The sequence below is a fragment of the Athene cunicularia genome, assembly GCF_003259725.1.
Source record: "Athene cunicularia isolate RWA chromosome 1 unlocalized genomic scaffold, athCun1 chr1_part1, whole genome shotgun sequence".
Lineage (NCBI taxonomy): Eukaryota > Metazoa > Chordata > Aves > Strigiformes > Strigidae > Athene > Athene cunicularia.
Genome location: NW_020799091.1, coordinates 100,656,493 through 100,676,566, shown reverse-complemented (window position 1 = coordinate 100,676,566; position 20,074 = coordinate 100,656,493).

The window sequence follows — 20,074 nt, the reverse complement described above, 5'->3', positions numbered from 1 at the left end:
TGCACTTTTGATCTCATATTATCTGCTGTGGGCAGTTGCCCCAGACGAGTGCACTAGCCCAGGCACTGGGCTGGCAGTGGGCATCAGCAAGAGCGTGACATGACATAACGTCTATGACATTATGTCTTACATCTCAGTATCATGGGTAGCTCCACCTGTCCGCACTTCACTGGATGCCCACATCACATGCATGCCGCGGCCCCATCAGAGGTGCTGGTATAAGGGCTTATGCCCAGCACCACCACTCAGCCTCGGCTGGGTGTCTGCCATAGAGATACCAACCACCCCTTGCTGGTGCTAATGGAGTTGGGGATGTGAATAAGGCTTCCACCACAGGGCCATTTCATCCTATGAGTTGCCCTAAATATTATCCTTATGGGAGGTGATGTACTGTCCAATAACATAAAATTGTGAATTCCATAATGTCTTTCTTGATAAAGTCCCACAAGAACTATCTCTATTAGTGATACTTAGATTGCTGCTCTTACTTTCTCTCTCTAAGAGAAAAGCTAAGGATCATAAGGACCATATATAGCTTTCAATTATACTGTGGTAAAACTTCAGAAATGTATCTAATTTGCACTACCACAATAGTACAAACTGATTGTAACATGTTAGGTATCTCTGGGTCAGCATTGTTGCCCCTGACTGGTCCTACTAGTCATATAATTTAGTATATATCCAGTAACACAGGATTTTAGCTTAGCAGTTAAATCTTTCTTCCAACTTCAGTTCATGATGTTTCTGTAAAAAGAAAAATAACAGCAGGTATTGGTGGGGTCTTGTTGTGGCCAACAAAAATATCAGCAGTTTTACTTTGAAGGAAAGGGTAATGGAGTTTTGCATTAACAGAGCCAGTTCCACCTGATGTAACACTACTGCCACGTTATTGGGAAATTGCTCTTGAGAGGCTGGTACAGCATAAAAATGGATACTCATTACAGTGATAAATGTAAGCCTGATCACAAAAGATTTTTAAAAGTTTAGCCTCTCTCCCACTCCAAAAGAAAAAGACCCCAAGAACAAAAGCCTTTCAACTTCACCAATGTATCTACATCTGTCTATACCCACACACACATACATTTTCCTTATTTTGTATCAATACAAACTAAGTTTAAAAGACCAAATGACTGATCTGTGTTAATTTCATTAGTCACTATCAGAAACAGGATTGTTATATGAGATGTCCTCACTTCTGGCCCTCTGAGTCCCAGGAGAACTTGGATCTGTCACCTTAACACAAATTCAAGCTGTCTCCAGCAATCCTCTGGGGGTTATGGGAGTTATGCAATTATGGGTGACAAGAGTCAGTGTCCTATATTCCCCAATCAACTTGCATAATTTTTATACTTTATATTTTCTCTTGTAAAAGCCAGTGGTTTCTAAAAAAAGCCAACAGTCACTAGCAACCTGTCTATACAAAAATCTTGCTATTAGTCCTTTAAATCAAGGCAATAAATAATTTCTTGGTAACTGTTCAGTAGAAAATGAAAAAGGTGTATAAGACTTTCCTTTAGATAAAGGAAAGATATGTGTTTTAGATATAAAGGATATAGGGACCACACTGATCTCTTCAGTTTTGATGTCTAAGCTGATACCTTCTTATATGTAATGACAATCTTCTTTATGATTCAGGGAGATAACATACCTTAAAGGTACTCTCTGAGATAGAAAATTACGTGTCTATCATATATTCCAGGCTAAATATTTTTCAAAACTAGAGGAAAAACTACTTTAGCCTCTACTTCAAAATGCTGTATTCATAAGTAAAATCTATCAGTTACATTTCTCTCTCTCTCTAAAGTACTCAAATTCTGCCATCTTTACTTAGGATGAAGTGCAGCTTACTTCATTAATAGTGCCAGTTAGTTTCCATAGAGTCAAATACAATACAAGTAAGACAGATTATATTGTCTGTCCTCAGCTGCACTTTCTTCTGTAACTTTTTTTCCTCTTTTGAAATGCAAGGTGTGAATGCAAAACAATTGCTGAATGGGCTATTTTGTATCCTAACAAAATATAACTAGTGACAGTCAAGTTTTATGGTATAAAAGGAAAATAAAATAATCATGCAGTACTTGGAATGGAAGGAACTGCAGAGAGACAGAGAAAGGAAATTATCCTTTAGGGATCTACCAAGTGGACTGTTACACTATAAGTATTTCATAATATTTCTGGGGAGAAATAAAATTACATTCTTTCAGTCATTTTACTGGTATCCTATCTTTCTAATGAAATTTTAATAATTAACGTAGTTCGTTCAATAAGCTACAGTCAATTTCATGGGCACATGTCATTTCTATTTTAAATTCAATGTCCTCTAACAAGATTTTTTTTATATATCTACTTTTGGGAAACTCAGAGGAACAACACTTCAGATCATAAATTTAAATTGTTGTCTCATTATCAACTTTGATGCAGTGACAATTTACATCACTGATAGCTGTGTCCTTGTTATTCATTATTCCATTCTGTGTGGTTAGGAAAAGGGAATGTTTCCCAATTGACTAATGTTTTTAGTAGCCTCCCTTGTATATATTTTTTGAGGTTTCCTAAAGTCTTCAGATTTAGCAGCCAAAAATTGAAACCAAGCTGAAATTATAATCAACCACTGTTCCAAGTCTAGCTCCATTTCAATATCTCCTTAGGAAAAGATAAATAAAACAGCTGAAAGTGTCTAAGATGAAGGACCAGAAGCAAGAGTGCCAGCAGTGCATGCCCATGTAAAAATCTTTAGACATATATTAGAGATTGCCTCTCACTTCTCCCTACCTGGCTAAAAGGTAGTGAGGGCTTTCTGAAATGCTGATCTGATGCTGTGATAAAGCAATTTATGTACACTGATGATAATGCAAGCAGTTAGAAATTCAGAATGTTACCAATACATTAACACTTCTGAAACATTTTAGGAGTCCATTATGTTTTTACATTGGTTAGATGATCTCACTTTGAAACTGCCATATCTGGCCCTTCTACAACCCATTTCCTTTTCGATTTCCACGGTGTCATTTATAAATGTGAGTAGTCAGTCGTATCAAATAATTAATCATGGAGATATCTCTACTCCTTATAACTGTTTTTTTGCTGATTTCCCTTATGCACAATGGAATTAAACTAAAGGAAACTAGATGACCCTCATATCTATACATATATGTATATCTATCTTCTGAAGACTGTTTAGTCAATGTTCACATTGAGGTGTTCAAGTTCAAACTCAGATGTCCCTGTTTTCAAATATACTCCTAGTATGTTGTCATTTGGAGTTCTCTTTGCCTCTGAATGGCAAGATTTCAACATCTTCTGTCTTGACTTGTTAAGAAATATGATGGTTAAAAAAAAATTAAAATCCTGTTAGGCAGGAAAATTTTCAAATGTGATTCAGGGAATAAAAATATTCCAATATTAATCCAATATTCCATGTCCCATAAGGATGAACAGTTCAATCATGTAACCAATAATTACTCAATAAAAACTGTACTGTTAGAATATTAAGCACCAATAAAATGTATAACTAGTGTCTCATCATGTTGTTCAGGAAAGGGACATAGACCAAGAGACTAATAGATGAGTTCATTAAATAAAATTCCTTGATAATGTGTACTAACAAGCATAAATGTGTGTGCCTCTAATACTAACTGCTAGTTTGCCTTTAAAAGAGACATCTATATAGCCTTTTGCATAGCCAGACGGGTGTGTATTCACTTACTGCTTTCTACTAGCTATGGGTTAGTTTCATAATAGACACTTATTTCTTAGTAGGTTTGCAGAGTTTTAGTCAGAATTACCAAGAGATGTTATGGTCTCTATTCTGAACTTTTTACAATGAAGTAGAGAATCAAAGGGAAATAAAGAAGCATTATAAGATAAATATATCAGTAAGGTGATCTCTGTTTCACAGCTTCCTCCTTTTTAATACAGACTTCCTTCTGAGAATTCAGTATCTGTTTCTGTTCTTAGGCCAAATTTCTGTCAGCAGGAATACTATTGAGAAAGGCTGCTGAAGGCAAGAGAGATATTAAATATCCAGAATTTTGATTATATGGACATATCCACTTGAGGCAGTTCAAAACATTTGTAGCCATGGGGTGGAATGCTGTTATAGATTAAAAGCTGATTAAAAGTTGATTAAGTCATATGAAAAACAGAGTACAAATAAATAGCCAGTTTTCAAAATGGAAAGAGTTTAGAAGGAACATGTTCCAAGCTCCAATACAGTACAAACATAATCTGACATGCTAACACAGATTTAAAAGCCATGATCACCATCAAGACAGTGTTTACTAAAAAAACACACAGGTTGGCATAAGGACGAGTCTAAAAATACCAATAAACACTACACTCTGGATAAAAAAATTGATATGGTGAGCCATGAATATTGCAAATTCATGTGAAAAGTTCAAAACTCTTAAATATTAATAAACACATTTAGTGTTTCAGGAAGAAAACAATCTAAAACACTAGCAGGTACCTAAGTAAAACAGTCAGCTCATTCTCCATCAGAATCAGAAGGACAAGAAAGATATTAATCTGCACGTAGAAAAAAATAAAAAAGGAAGTTATTGCAATGCACTACAGATATTTTGGGGTTTCTTTTGTTGGTTTTTTTTTTTCCTTAAATTAATTCATTTTAATCCAAACACCTGCAGTGTACAGTACAGGAAGAAGAAAGGATCCAGAAAGATCATTATTGTGGTTTATGAATACTGTGTCTAAATACTTTGTGGGTGTTTGGATTATGTAAATGCACAGGAGTGGAGAAAAACGTTCTCTCCTCTGCAACATAGTTTAAAGGTATTACAGTTCTTCATCAGACTTTTTAAGAGTATATTTTGAAACATTAAAATAACTAAGACAAATGTAAATATTAAACAATTTTTACAAGTTTATGATTACTTGGGAAAAAGTAAAGGGAAGTAAAAAGAGATATATTCAAAGAATGGCAAAAAACATGTTTTCAAAACCAAAAATAAAAGCCAAGTAGGTTTTCCTTTTGACTTCTGCTGTACCACAAGATAGGGTATAGCTGATTTTTTTGTAATGAAAATAACCTTCTCTGAGCCTGAAAATACTTTTGTTATAAGGATTTTTTCAACAGCAATGAAGGACAATGGCAGCTTAAAAATTAGCCAACAAATACATCCTGAATATCAATTGCCAGTGTCACTATTAGATGTGACTCTCCTAACAATATAATAACAAGATTACACTGATACCGTCCTATACCAAAACCCACAAAATCCAATGGAGATATGACCACCAGAGGAAAACTACAGTTACTTACTAACTGACAGCAATCCTCTAAAAAGTCAGACAAAATTAATAGCAAAATACTGGAAGAGATATTGAACTCTAAATAAATATTCTTCTGTCTTCTTGACCAGTTGCAAATTGAGGGATTTGTTATTTGATATCAGAGAAATAAAGGGTTATATTGTTTAAATCTCATTTATTAGTAGCATGGACAGGAGATGTTCTGCATTACCGAAATTTGACAAAGCTAGACACCTGCTTAGAATTCTTGTATCTGTAGCCAATAAACATATTTCATCACTATGGTTGCAAAAAACAAATACCGACTAGCAAAATGTGGTTAACTGAAATAAAGTTATTGAGAAATAGAATGACACACTGTCTGAATCAGATTAGCCACCAAAGTATTGGAGCAAAAGTGGATTAAACTGGATGAACTGATGGAGTTTACTGTCTTAACTGTTATAGCAAGATATATTTTTTTCTAAAGCTAAATTGCAGGACCTGGGAGCAATTCCTACTTCCTTGATCAGGGAATACAGTCCTGCCACATCCCTACTGCCACATCAGAGCAAGACCCTGTTATGAATCATCCCCCTACTGCAACTTCATTTCCATAGACAGAAAACCTAGACATGTGGTCATGAAGTGAACCGCAGCTTTATGAAATTCATCTGTTCTTCATACTTCTCTTCCACTTCATTTTCTCTTAGTGAGTCCGTTAACACTTACAGAAAATAACTTCCATGATCAACAATACAGTGACTCTATAATTAAAACTGACAGGCAGAAAGGCAACTTGTTTAGATGCTACACATTTGGATACAGCGGAATGTTACTGAAGCTTTTTTTGATTTGTAGATCCCCTAAATTTTTCCACTGATGAAGGGACACTGTGTAATAAATTTAATCTACTGACAATAGTCTCTTGTTCCTTATTCATTGGTGGGCCACAGGTTGAAAACTACTGGTACAGAATCTTGGTTTTGCATAACACATTACAGTGTAATTTACAGTTAACCTGGGGAGCATGCTGGACTTGGAGTACTTGTCAGGAGTTTCACCATTGACTGCAGTTTTATGGAGAGTCAGATATTTTCTTTTGGGGGCAAATAATTCAGTAGGAGTCAAGGAAAGTTAAGTTTGAATAATATGTATGTTTTGAGTCTGATCCAAAGCACACTGATTGTCAGAGGGAGTATTTACCCACATATTCCTCTACTAGAAAAGATAACTTTTATAAGGAGCAATCATTTTAATGACTCAGAGTATACATGGATAATATGAGGTCATAAAGGTATTTCCTTTCCCTCCCCTGCAAAACTATCGCTCTTGCATTGCACAGCACTACATATTTAGAACCAGACAGACTACTCACAGAGGTACACTGCTATTCACTATAATCTACAATGGCAGAATTCAGTCTTATATGGGTAGTTATTATAATTATGTCTCCATATCATCTTTCTGTAAATATTTAGGTATGCAACACTACCAGAGGCAATATACCAGTTTACATGGATCATCAGGCTTTTCTGGATTGTACATTCTTACACTATGTTCTTATTTACAGTTATCATTCAAGAAAACCATCGCTAAGTAATGCATAATTTCTAATGGATGTTCTCCTCACATGATTTTTCATGAGTCAGTTCCTCAGCACCTTTCATATTATTTATCATATTGTTCTCAAACAAACCGTGATTAACTATTTTCTGAATAATTGTTTTTTATCCTGCTGAGTTTATTCTAGATGAAGGAACCCACACCTAGTCAAGCCTGACCAGTGTTTTTACAAGACAATGTGCTACAAGCTGCTTTTATCAGGTAATTCACACTATTATTCATGATTGAGCTGCTGCCCTACTGAAGTCAGTGTTCACTTAGCCCATCCCTACCAAGGACATTCTTGTCTTATCTACATGTTGTCTCCACAACTGGTCAAACTTCAGCCAGGGCAGGTGCCTGGGTCTCAGTGACTGGGAATTGATGCTGGGTTCCTTTGGGTACGGATATCAGTTATATATGTGGATGTAAAAATCAAACAGATATTCAAAGAAGCTCACAGCTTCCTTCATGCAGGTGTTTTATCACTCCTTGTTTTCGGCTAAGACGGCAGAGGAAATGTCTGGCTAAATTGTATGCCGTTAAACACACATTTTGGGTGTTCCTGGAGCACTGTCTTGAAAATGACACCTTTTTTCTCTCTCAATTTGCAGACATGAACTGCCCAGGATTTTATTTGTCAGCTATACTGACTATGCATCTACTGTAGCTAGGCCACCATTGTCAATGTCTTGCTGGACACTCAATCAACACACCAAAAAACTTCAGTCCTGGTCAGAAGACTTCTCCCCAGGTTCTGCACATGTGTGTGAAGGAACTTCTCCAACTAGCAGGTATGGTTTTTGCACAACATGAGAGTGTCATAAGCATATGGGATCACAGGAATTTAGTGACTTTATTTTCAGTTTAGTGAGCTCTCTCAATGACCACATAAGCCTGTCATGACCACATGACCTTACTGTGTGTAAGCATTTTCAACTACCTCTTAGTACTGGTTGTGCTATTCAAAAGATTTCTCAACAAAGTAATTAATGAACGAATGGAATTTAAGTTTCAGTATATCACATGCAAGGGAGAGTCTCTTTCAGAATGTGTTTGATTACACTTTTTCTAAACTGATAATCAGATCCAGAATCAATCTATCAGAAGCTAAAAGTGCAATTTAACACAAGGTACCAGTGAACACAGACACCTCATATAATGTCTTTGGTATCACCAAACCTGCTGCACAGCCTGGAGAGATTATAAAAATCTTCTGAAGTACTAAAGTGAATCCTCATGCCTTCTTCTGAGAGTGTAATAGCCACATAATATTCAGTATGTGAAATATAGAGAGGTCTGTACCTTCTCTTGTAAATATAATCTCACATTAATTCAAAGGGTGATTAAAATTGACTCAGACATGTTAAATGAAGGGAAAAGAATAGCAGTAAACCAGCTTATTTTATTTAACTAAGATAGATCCCAATGTTCCATGATAAACAAAACAGAAATCTTTAATGGAAGTAATACAGAGGAGGATTTAAAAGAAATGTTTTATATTATTTTTCAGATCAGGAGATCACTTCTCCCTTCACAGATTTACTTGTATTGCAATAACAAATGGTTGAAAATTAAAACAAAATACAATCTAGTGCATCATCATTGATAAAATATATCCTTTGTGGATCCTTTCCAAGTGGCATAATTTGAATTCTTTCTAAAAAACCCTGAATACTTCCCAGAATTTGCTCATTATAAATCAGAACAAGCTTTAAGCAAGATTTACAGTAAACACCACTGTTAGCAACAGGTCTAAAAGGTCAAGTCTTAATTTAAAAGTTAACCAGGTTATCAAAATATGAGTGCTTATTTTCATATCATAGGATATGCAAATGCAACATCAAGACATATGTAGTGTTCCATTTGTAGTACTGTGTGTAATTATGTTGTTTATATGTCACTAGATAAATTTAAGATTGGAAAATTCAAAGAATTAAAACCTCAGAAAATTAAGAACCTTATGTTGTTTCAAAGGCAGTCCCCAGCTGAAACCAGAAATATTAATGATATTGATATATGTCATTCATGGGAAGTGTTAAGCAACACAATTTCTTATCGATTCCCACCTAAATTAATTATGTTCTGTGACTTACATGATGGGACTATAATTTACAAGATGAGGCTATTAAGAGATGACATTAGAAGAATGACAGAAAAATTTTACATGCTTTTTATGTGTGATCATGTCTTCTTCTTTCCATGTCTTGTGATTTCAGCCTTAGCAGGTATTCACACCATTACACACTGTGTGTGTGTGTGTGTGTTATTATTTTGCTGTTTCTTATTCTATTTTTATTTCATCACCAAATAAGCAATAATAAAATGTATGATAAAATTGTATAATGAGACTTGTAGGAGTACATAAATATACCTTTTTTGATTCATATTGTATTATTATTTGCATTAAAATAGTACTCAGGGACTCTAACTAGAACAAGGCCTCATTATGCTAAAAAATCTACATACAAAATTGGAAAATGACCCTAAGTTAAACTGTATAAAGTTTATAGTCCCAATCATACAAGCAGAACTCAATACAGAATTAAAATGTTCATTACTTTTTCTTTAAAATTTTTTCTTTATAAACAAGGTACTGCCAGATCACAGTATCTTACCTGAGATGTAAGAAATAAAAATATCCAAACTTTATTTAATAAAGAAAACTCTTGGAATATGGTTTTAATTTGGAAACCATTAAATATGGAAAAGAATGTTAATAAAGAAAGATAATGCTCTGTGACTATATATTATATTTATACAAGCACCATAAGCTGAAAGTATTGTAAAAATCCTGTAATTGTTATTCAATCATACTTGAATTATTATTTAATAATGATAATTAATATTCAGTAGCTATTATTGAACAGCTGTACTGCAGTCCAGGTTAGAATGCAGAGTTAATCAACACAAGATTTCAGAGAAAACATGGAAGCATGTGCTTAGCTTAAAGAATATGCAATCTAGTGAAGCCATCAAAATTACCTTTTTAAAAAAAATGTTATATATGTTCTTAGGTGTTTTTCTGAATCTGTGCCTAGATCAGGAGCTTGTCTTTCAGAATTTCTTCTTTCAAAATAAATTGTATCTATGTATATCTTTATTTAGATTACTACTCATAATGTTTGGGGATTTTTTGTTTGTTTGTTTGAAATCAAGCTCTCTCTCCAATAACTATGTCAGCTTTTTTTGATAAATTCACCAAATGCTAAAAAGAAGAGATAAGGCAGAACAAAGTGAGGAGACTGGAATTTCTTCAGAAAGGACTAAATGAAGGTGGGGATGGGGACACACAAATCAAAACAGAGGGTGGTAATAATTTCAGGAATGCATGTGTCCAGTTAATAATCTCATCTTATTTTGTGGACACCAAGCTTGTAAAAGATAATGTGAATTAGACCCTTCATTTGGCCATAGAATCTGGAGTGTAGGGACTGGCCCGGAAAGTGTGGAAAAAGCAATCACAGGGTCAGTGAATAGTTCTCTCTTGCCAAAAAAAATGAGGGAACTGCCAATGGAATCTGCCAATCTTGGCCACTGACTGAGCTGTAGCTTCAAGGAAATGTGTTTTAAGGACAAAGCAGGATGGGAGTGATAAACTCCTTGCTTGCCCATCTGTGTGGAAGAGCTGTGGTTTCCTGACACTACAAGGGAAAGGAGGAATAGAGAGTGAAGACAATCCTTGGCAGTATGAGAAGAAAAATAAAATAAGGATTAATTCATCTCAGTGTACGGCAATGGTTAGACAAATTCTGTTGTCTTGTGTCCATATGAAAAAAAAAAAAAAAAAGAAAAGAAAAGAAAAAGGAAAAAACCCAAAACATGACCCTAAAAAAATCTCAAAACCCACAAAAGGAAGTTGAAGGTTGGCGAAGATGCCTTACAATGAGAAAGTGAGATGCTCACTCACTACTTTATAAACAGGAAGATGACTTGCAATGTACAAATATCTGAAAAAATTGCTAAATGTATTGAAAAGCTCTTTAATCCAGTGAGGAAGGGTCTAATTAAAACCAGTAGCTGTGCAATGAAGACATTGGAATTGAAGCAAGGAAGCATCTCAGCAGATGGACGACTTCACAACAGAGGTGATGGATCCTCTGTCTTTTAATGATGTCAGACCAAGGCTGGATTTTATTGTGCACTCAAAGTGATGTAAAGGTATACTTAAATTACAGTTAGTGAACTGTGGTATGAAAAAATCTTCTGACCTTACAGTCTATGATTTAAAATATAAAAACATCTTACTGAAAAGAAACCCCCGAGTTTCTGCTTTCTGTAAACTGACATATTCCAACACTGGTGGAATTATTTTTTTTTAATTCAATTAAAGAATGTATGCAGTGCACTGAAAAAAATATAAGGTCTTTTTGATTCTCTGTTTGTGCCTAGTAACAAAAAAAAAAAAAAAAAAGAAAAGTTATGTAATTCCTTAGGACATGGAACTGAGCCTTTCCCTGCTCAGTTGTACCTGGATGCTGTGAATCTGTTTCCTTAGATTATGTCAACCTCTCAACCAAATTCCATTGCCATGCAGCAATCAATGGACAGGTTTTCAGCCTGTAGTATGAGATCACAGTTTTCTCCTAACTTTAAAATTGCTATAAATTACCCACAAGCACCAAGACTGTTTGTTTTTGCAGTAGATGTGTTCATCCTTAAAGAATGTCTAAGAGCTATAAATAACACTTAACCACTTCATGATTGAATTCAAGGAATGAAAGCCAGAAGTCAGAAGCCAAATGCTTTCACTGTACACCATAAGCATTCCTTTCAATAAAATAAACTTCACATACTTTAGAACTTAAGGCACACAGGCTCAAAAACATACCAGTACAAATCCAATGTGAGGACAACCTCCTCTGGTAGATCAGCAGGCTTTGGAAAACTGCAGGCCAAATTTCACAATGGGCAAAATGCATTGATTTTCACAGATGTCCTTTTGTATCAACAGAGAAGCTAGCCTTAGGGTATCATAAGGCTCCTGACTTGAAGACATCTCAGGACATGGACCCACAGTCTCTTTTGGCCTCGTCCCACCAGAAGACATGAGCATCCCCAGAACTCCCAGAGCTCACTGCCGTAGCAGTTTATGTTATTAGTTATTGAACAGATTTCAGTCAACAGCTGAGATTGGAAAGATCAAATATCTCATCTCTTTAAGATCAAAGAGGCTGATTTTGACGAGAAGGGTTAGACAGCACTCATTTTAGGAGTTTAGCTGGCCTTTTCAAAGAGATAGTGACTTGAAGCATGATGTTCAATCCCAACAACTGCAAGGAACCATGCTCATAAAGTCAGAGTTTAGGGAAATAGGTAAAGCACACTCAGATAAGATGAGTAACTGCTTTCATAATGTTGTATCTGGGAGGTATATATTAGCACTTTAAAGATTCTGAGGTCCCAGATTAGTACTTTATTTCCATTTCTCACTGAATTAGAGGACTGCTGAGAGGCCAGGTTTGAGCATGATTCTGTTGATTAGGCACTTTACCAACACTCAGCAAGCAAACAGCCCCTGCACTGAAGAGCTTACAGTTTGAATTAAAACAGCAACAGTATAGAGGCAGCCAGGAAAACCAGGGAAGGGAGGATATAAGTTATTTACATAAATCAACTCTGGAAGGAGTTAGCAAATGCCTAAAAGCAGAAACATTTTACACTCCCTGAAAGCAACAGACAAAGCCAGGTCCAAACCAAAGAAGAATATACACACGTTCAGCAGTTTGAGATCTAACTGTGAGATCTAGGTCTGGTCTATGGGGTGTGCTTCTTTTGGTGGAAGAAACGGTCCGCATCCAAAATCAATATAAAAAGTCCATCACTACAATCACTCAGAAAAACCCAACCACCACCACCACTGCCCCCAGAAGGTCTGTTTCATGAAGATAGGCAAACCCAAGATGTTATTACCATTAAAATAATGGAAAAATATAGTTTACTCCTAACTGCATTACAAATAGTGCATGTTCCACACAGTATCCCTTGTGTTCGGCTGCATCACACTATATGCAGAGCTCCAGATTGCAGCAGACTGATGAAGAATGGGTATCCCTCCTAGCACAGCTCTGAGATAGGATATGAAGTCTACTATTGGTGAGATGCTTTTCTTGGGTAGGTGAATATAGGATTTGATCTGTTAGGTAGAATAACTTTAACTGATTCATAACTGCACATTTTTGTTACCTAATTTTCCATTTCTTTTCGGGGGATTGCATATATGCAATTCTTTTCCTAAAAAAAAAAAAAAAAAAAAAAAAAAAAAAAAAAAAAAAAAAAAGCAAAAAGCCTTTTGTGTAAAGATATGTCGCAGGGTCACAGATCCTACATTTACAGCTTGTACTGAAGACATACGTCATAACCTAGAAAATGTTTTCATTCAACCATTTCTTACAGCACTAGGAGACTCAGAAAGTATACATTTAAGCCGATATATTGTGAGGAAGAATTTTTAATTGCTTAGCTGAGGTTTTTTCCATTGCTTTAAAAACTCAAATATTATGTTCTGAAATTTTTGATCAACTAGACAATTTTTCTTATAAACAGAAAAAAACCTTGACTACAGCATGGTGACCATTTGGTCAAAATTCAAGCATTTTTGCAAACACTCCCATACAATGAACCTGCAGTATCTTTTCACACAGTCTGTGTGAAGTTTTACATATACATACACGAACAGAGAGCACACGTATAAAATAAAATTTACAGAGGCTGCAGTTTTTCATGGAAATATACCATGTACCAAGATAAGCTAAGGGTTCTGGTTTCTTGTAAAAATGTTAGAAACAGCTTTTTTGCCTAACCATCATGGAAAAAGATCCAGCTGAGGTGTTGCAGTTTGAATTTTGTTGTATTTCTTTTTTTGGCTTTCTGAAATGAAGGAACAGGTTTAAATAAACATTTTGATTTAGGTTCTGCAAGGTCTTAGAAAGGAGTAGTGTATGAACACTGACGTATTTGGACTTTACGTAAAGATACTTTGCCATTTTTGAAGCCAGATCTAACCTTTGTATCAACAAATCATACACAAAAACTTCAGTCTAAGCCTCAAGGTAAGAAAACATATACTTAAAGGGTTCCTTTGTATTTGGTTTTAAAAATACACTCATTTACAAGCAGATTTTGAATGTCTGCCACCAACTAAGAAAATAACCTTTTCATTTATTTTTAATTTTCTTAAAGATGGGTCTCTTTTAGCAATCTATAATAATCATACAGTAAGTAAAATAACTTACAATTACATATATTATAGTGTCTGACTAAAATCCACAAAACCAGTTACAGTTAAGCATGGACTTAATCTCCTTTTGAAGGGCTTCAGGGCACTTATACTGTATTTAAAAAAAAAAAAAAAAAAAAATTACAGGTCATATAAACAAGTTAAGCAAGTGAATAGGATGTAATATAGATAACCAGTGTTTTCAGTCACATGCGTTTAATTCAAGCTGACATTGTTCGATGCATATCTTAATAAAGGGACTTCTGAAGATGAATGTTTCCTGCTTTAAGTCTCTGTTAAAGTAACAGTCCATGGAAACTGAAGGAGGTCAGGTGCCCCAAAAATATCACAAATTTGTCTATATCATAGTACTTGGTTTACACCCTTATGATGATAAAATGGTATTTTTTACATTCCTTCTATTTGTGCACCATCCAGTGTCTGCATGTGGTCTTCAGTTACGCCCTTTTTCTCCCCATTCTCTGTTGGTTTGTTGCTTCAAAGCTTATTGCCCTTTTTTTTTTTGTGAGATCTAAGGACCATAAATCTGTGTGTGATGTCATTGTACTTAGCAGGGGAAGATCTGACCATCTTTTTTGCTCTACATAAAATTTTGGATCATTTAATCAAAATGGGTAAACAAGTATTTAGGGAGGAAAAAAAAAAAAAAGAAGGACAAGTTATAAATCAAGCCTTGTCTTTCACTTCTGGAAAAAACATCTTTATTTCATTTTCAGTAAAATTTCTATTCTCAAGAAAAAAAAACTAGAGAAAATTGGAATGAAAATTAAAAGGTTCTACAAAATTTGTATCGATCCTGTTTACTTTTTATTCCTTTTTTCACCTACTGAATGATGAAATACACATCTGTGTGTAGTGGCACCACCATGTAATAAAACTCACCTTCTTTGACTTGATGCAGAGCAGAGGCTCTCAAGGAATGAGGACATAAATGATAATAAAATCCACAAATTCCACTTTATGTCTATAATATGACACTGGCTATGTGTGGCTGTGCACCCTTACAAGTTAAAACTGATATGTAGTAATTGCTTTTTGACCCTCCCAAGGACATTGTTACTTTTTTTTTTTTTTTTTTTTTTTTTTCCCTGGGGACAAGTCCTGATTTTGTGAACATATTTTGGAACATGAGCAACCCTTTCAAGACCGAAGTAACTAAGCATGAGAAACAGATCCTTTCCATCAAATCTAATGCAAAAATACATCTTTAATATTTATTTTTAAATTTTTCAAATTTCATCCATACTATAACCTTTGGCCGAATTACTTTGTATAAAAGTGGGAATCCTGATCTCACATGTAAGAATTTTCACTATATAGTTTATGCAACTTTGAGATGCTGTCAGACTTCTTTTTTCTAATTGTACAAGTATGTTGCTATAAGTAACCCAAGTATTTGAACTTTCAGAGTAAATATTTTCTTATTAATGAACATTTTCAGAGGATAAAATAGCAACCCAGTAAAAAATAATGAACTTCAGAAAAGCAAGTGTCACAAACATTATGACTCAAAATGACAAAGATTGATGAAGAAATTAGTGTTAGCAACAGAACATCTATATTCTGCTGCCGAGATCACTAGAGTTCAGAGACACATGAAATCAGTAAAGCCACGGACATGTTTAGATCAGCTTTTCTCACCTGTGCAGTGCAGTATTTCACTTGGAAAACCTGGGTTTGAAAAAAGCTGGCTGAAAGGCAAGAATAAGAACATACAAATCAAGAAACACTCCTATAGTTGGAAACATACGTATGTTAATATTCCTTTTGTTTAGCATCAGATGTGGTTTCATGGCTTCAATTCTGGATTGCATTTGTCTCTGGAAAAAATGGATGATTTCATTATTCCTAGATTTATATAGCTCCTATCTCTTCAAGGCAGTGCTGGCAGCGATGTGGCGAGCCTGCATTTGAAACTCTTGTCATCAACTATCAATTATTCTATAATTTATTAGATGGTTTTCTGTGGATACTGATCCAAAACCTAGAAAAGTTTATGGAAAAAATCCCGTTCAATTCAATAAGCTTTTTTGATTGGGCTCTAGCATAGGATATTCTGTAATAAGAAATGGGCAAAATCTCCACCATTACTGAAAAGGAAGTAGGCGTCTTCAAGTCTGCCTACGCTCCTTGGCTAGAGAGAGCTTTATCACTGGGTTAGGTATGGTGTAATCACCTTCTGAGAGGGAAAATGAAAATGAGATACTGATCTCCATTTATATACACTGTCATTGTGAGTGTGAAACTCTTACATTTCTGCTGAAATAAAAATAAAATTGCATGTTGTTATTGAACAAAAGTGGACTGAATTCTGCAAAATGGAGATCTGAAACAGGAATTGTGTGGAATCTGGGATTTCACTGGGGGAAGTGAGATATCTGTATGAATGAATGAGAGAATAGTAGATCACTGTGCAGTTGGATAGGTGATTTGGGTGTAAATTGTCCATGCTAACTGAGGAAAGTTTACAAAGGCAAGGAGAATGAAACAGATTAGAGAGACAGAGATTTCACAGATGTAGTCAACCAAATGCTTTATTATTGTAAGATGAAGACTTTTTTTTTTTTTTTTTTTTTTTTTTTTTTTCCAAATCAATGGAAAAGAATTTGTAATGATCTCTCCATCCATGGAAGCTGGAAATGTTTAAAGTTATGCAAGGCCAAATAAGTGATTTCATGAAAACTGAAAGCATGGAAATATATACAATTTTGTCTAAGTGTTACAGATGAATATAAAATATAGAAAATTCATGTCATTATTAAAACAAAATATTTTAGTGAGCCTTACTGCGCTAAAAAAAAATTGTCTGAGTTTTTTAAATAGACAGTCTTTTCCAGCAGAAAGTCTTTTCCACCAAAGTCTTGACTGACTGAAATTTTCCTGAAAACAACTAACCCTGGAGAAATATCTTTTGAGAAAAAGAGTCTGACTTCTCTAAGGAAAAGTGATGTTGCACAGTAAAACCTGAACACTTCAGATCAAGAGCAAAGATTTGTTACTTAGGAAATACCATTAAAACGCCTCACAGACAGTCTAGACTGGGTTCTTCATGCCCTGTTGGCCTCAGGGTTGGTATTCCCCAGCAGAAGATATTTTCATTCAAGCTGAGTCCTTAGAAAATAATTCCTAAAAAGGGTGACTTAAAAGAAACTGTGATATCGTCATTTAAAAGAATCATGAGAAACTGTCATTACTTTAATATTTAGAAAATAAAACACCAGGAATATATTAATTAAACAAATTTCATTTTCTATGAGTAAAATGGCTAAAATACTACAGAAGACATTTTCATTCACAATCTTAGATTGGCTCAAACTCTACTTTTAGGTTCCAAGCAAAACTTCCATTGATTTCAGCACATTAGAAGAGGAGAAGTGCCCAGATTCTCTGACCCTCTGAGCTGCATACAATAGTCTTCATACAGCCAGCAATCACCAGGCATGCATCACCTAACCTAAAAGAGGCTTCTCTGAGAATGGGTCATAGTTTATCTATGGCTACAGCTTTCCAGCCCCATGGCAAGCTCAGGTTCACCATTCAGCTACTTCCAGAAACTGTTTACATTGTAAGGCCAGTGAAGATGAGAAGTGAACATGCACCATCACACCGTGAAGGCTCTATTTCCTTCTTTCTTTCCTTCCTTCCTTGCTTCTTTCTTTCTTTGCTTCTTTCGTTCTACCTATTTCTTTCTCTCCTTTTCAGAGCAGGAAAGCACCTATAGAAGGAGACATATGAGGATGATGAGGGAACCAGGAGTGTCAGACACACTGCAAGATGTCTACATCTCACAGTACAGATGGAGACATTAGTGAACTTCTTTTTAGACTAAGGAACAGAGATAACCCAGAAGCACATGCATTAGATGACTACAGAGGTTCCTTTCTAGCTGAATCATGTTGACCATGAAGGTGAGCCAGGCATGAAGGTGAAAAAAAAAAAAAAAAATGCTCAAGAGCCACAGTTTAGCAATCTGTTCCCGAGGTCTTCAAATGCAAAAATACACTACTATAATAAAAACTTTGGAGTTCTACAATAACCTGCATCTCAGCTAGTCAGCGGAGGGCCTACTGAGAGTTTCTAAAGAAAGGAACATGATTCATCTCACTTGAATAACTGTCCAAAATAGGTCAGGTGAGTCCTTTAAAAGTGTCTGCTTCACTCTTACTAGCAATAAAGAGAGCTCAGCGTGACTGTCGCCAACATGAATGTGTCCTGTGCTGTAACAGCTTGCTTGAGGCCAGCAGTGCAAAAAGCTTTCTGCTGCATTTTGTTTCACATTTCCACTGATCTCATACCTGAAGAAAACACAAGATAGTAAGGTTCTTACACAAACCTCAGGCACCCATTATTTTAGTATTTTGACAGGTAACACTGATGCTTGTTTATTCTACAGGTGTCATGAGGAGATAAACATCTGCACATTATATCTAAAAAATGAAAATTCATTGTTAACATGGTGATTTTTGAGCTTGGTACAGGCCATATAAAGATTAAAATTTGTAAATAGCAAACATCAAAATAAGTGTTTTTTAAAAGAAGGGTTTGTATGATCATATGTAGCAGATGCCAACAAAGCTGAAACAGTGTAGTCATTTAATAGACTGTATACTTCTGTAATTTATAACTTTAGAGTTAAAATTGTGCAACAAGAAAGTTTTTTCTTGTATTATAATAATTAAAAAGTTGAATCTCACTCTGTCTTAATGGCTGATACCACACCTACTGAAGACCATGTAAATCTTAGTTCACCCTAGTGGATTTTGGATCAAATATGCTTCAGGCTCATTTTTACAGCCTTAATTCACCCTTCAATGCACGGTAAACAACCTAGAGACCATATTTCATAGACCTTTCTAAAACTGTTTGGAGCATTAATGTTTTGACATAGTGTGTCTAATATATTCTTTATGTTTTAATCCGAATTTGGCAGCAACATCTGACCTACAGATCAGAGCACTCTGATCTTATGAGCTGTGTATCTCTAATGAACTGGATAGTGTCCAGTTCTAGTGTTGGATTTCCAATGACTCAAATTCTCAATTTACTACAAGACTCTATTAAGGGGCAAATTTCTAAATACAGATGAAGGTGATTTTCAGTGTGTGTAGTGGGTTTTTACAAAACAGAATTAAAATACTGTTCTGCTCACCTCAGTTACAAAATATTTGATAACTTCAGAGGTACTTAGGTGATAAGACTGTTTGAAATGTGATTAAATTAATACCTGATAAGACTCTTTGAAATGTGACTAAATTAATGCCATTTGATACAGGCAAGTCTTTGCACCTATTCTTAATATAGATCTAGTCCCTTTCTCTACTGTTTTGCACAGTAAAACCACAGGTCACCTGAACTGCTGGTGCATGATGTTACAAGTTCTCCCCTAAAATCTACCAGGTATCTCAAGGCAGTTATCCAGCAATTATCCTGTTACTGGTCAAAAAAAACCCAAAACATACCAGTCTTCTTTAGTCAAACTTATTGGCACTTCTCTTATGCCCTCATACAGCAGCTTGTAATATACATTTTTTTAACAAAGTGTTTAAATACGGGTTGAGACTTTATTGCTTGACTGTAATGGTACTCACTTACATGTTTAGAAAAGTGAACCAGTGATGGCAACATGCAGTAGCTTCCTGTAACAGTGCTTCCACATCCTGCAACGTGTTGCATTTTCAGCATGCAGGTAAGAAATTTCTACATTAATGAACAGAGTTTTAATTCTGTCAGTAACACCTTTCTCCTCAGAATGACAACAGATCTGTAAAGTTAGGTGTCACCATTCAGAGAATATACAACTAGAAGCACAGAACAAAATGAGGCTAGAATAGTGTACAGTACTAGCTAGTACAGTACACTACAAGACATATCCTCCTTCCACAGGGAAGTATTTCAGTAACTACATTGTTGTCCAGTTTAAGTTTACCTCATAACAGTAACTTAACTGCTGATTAAAATAGAAATGTAATACACTTCTTT